The sequence below is a fragment of the Perkinsus marinus genome (genome assembly GCF_000006405.1).
Source record: "Perkinsus marinus ATCC 50983 genomic scaffold scf_1104296956006, whole genome shotgun sequence".
In the NCBI taxonomy this organism is placed as follows: domain Eukaryota; phylum Perkinsozoa; order Perkinsida; family Perkinsidae; genus Perkinsus; species Perkinsus marinus.
Window position 1 is genome coordinate 1 of NW_003207611.1, and position 1,568 is coordinate 1,568.

Below are 1,568 nucleotides of genomic sequence, written 5' to 3' on the forward strand. Positions count from 1 at the left end.
GGATAAGGCGTTGGTCTTCGGAAACAAAGGTTGTGGGTTTGAGTCCCATCGAGATCGTCTCCACGCCGGGAAGCGCCCATATACGGATGCCACAGGCCTTACAGATGTCGATGTTGATTGTATACCCTTGTGACTCGTCGGGATACATGCTGAGGCTAAGGGTACAAGAAGATTGTTGGTCTGCCAACGAACGATCTCCAATGAATTGACCTCATTGAAAACACTATGTAATGGAGGCCCCTCTATGAGGAGCAAGAGTTTTGTGATCTATTCAGCGTCTCGAATGCGAAATCATGTGTGCCGTTAAGTCAGTGTTGCGCGTAGTGACGAGATAGTGGGGTAAATCTCAAACTCATTGGTCTCGTGGCCTAATGGATAAGGCGTTGGTCTTCGGAATCTAAGACTATGGGTTCGAGTCCCATCGAGATCGCCTCTACGCCGGGAAACGCCCATATACGGATGCCACTGGCCGTACAGATGTCGATGTTGATTGTATACCCTTGTGACTCGTCGGGATACATGCTGAGGCTAAGGGTACAAGAAGATTGTTGGTCTGCCAACGAACGATCTCCAATGAATTGACCTCATTTAGAACACTATGTAATGGGGGCCCCTCTATGAGGAGCAAGAGTTTTGTGATCTATTCAGCGTGTCGGATGCGAACTCATGTGTGCCGTTAAGTCGGTGTTGCGCATAGTGACGAGATAGTGGGATAAATCTCAAACTCGTTGGTCTCGTGGCCTAATGGATAAGGCGTTGATCTTCGGAACTAAAGATTGTAGGTTCGAGTCCCACCGAGATCGTCTTCATGCCGGAAAGGGCTCATATACGGATGCCACTGGCCGTACAGATGTCGATGTTGATTGTATACCCTTGTGACTCGTCAGAATACATGCCGAAGCTGACGGTACAAGAAGATTGTTGGTCTGCCAACAAGCGATCTCCAATGAATTGACCCCTTTAAGAACACTATGTAATGGAGGCCCCTCTATGAGGAGCAAGAGTTTTGGTGATAGCAAACGCAGTGTCGCGTGAGTAAAACCTGATCGGACTGAGGGAGTGTCTCCTAGCACCCAATTATGAAGCGTGCGTCCCCGCACGCAGACGATAGAGACTCATACCCGTAAGATATGTGCGCGTGCGTGCAGAGCAAGTTGATATGATCAACTACTCTCAATCATGATGATTGACGCTGTGGCGTAGCAATATGCTGCGGCGTGCACTGTTACAGTACAGTGATGGAACCCTCTGGTTCTTCTCACCCAACCCTCCCGACCCGGGAGATGTGTGAAGGTCAGCCTCACACATCAATCACGTTGCGGTAGCGCAGCGCCAATAATGCGGGCCTGCTGGCTCCGGGTTTCGTGTTGGTGCTTCTCTACCGCTACGTGATTCCTCACCCACACTCCCGTGTCAGAAGGGTTTTATGATCTATAATGGAGGCCCCTCTATGAGAAGCAGAGATGGTGGGACAAATCTCAAACTCGTTGGTCTCGTGGCCTAATGGATAAAGCGTTGGTCTCCGGAACCAAAGATTGTGGGTTCGAGTTCCACCGAGATCGTCTCAA

General features: G+C 49.9%; 3 non-coding genes across 3 annotated transcripts; all 3 read left to right on the plus strand.

Moving 5' to 3' along the window:
- The first annotated feature begins 357 nt into the window (after positions 1-357).
- Pmar_PMAR011471 lies at positions 358-430 on the plus strand. Its single transcript has one exon. It is a non-coding gene; the product is annotated as a tRNA-Arg (tRNA).
- Positions 431-730: 300 nt separating this feature from the next.
- On the plus strand, positions 731-803 carry Pmar_PMAR011472. Its single transcript has one exon. It is a non-coding gene; the product is annotated as a tRNA-Arg (tRNA).
- A 686-nt stretch (positions 804-1,489) lies between these two features.
- Pmar_PMAR011473 lies at positions 1,490-1,562 on the plus strand. The gene has a single exon. It is a non-coding gene; the product is annotated as a tRNA-Arg (tRNA).
- Positions 1,563-1,568: the final 6 nt, after the last annotated feature.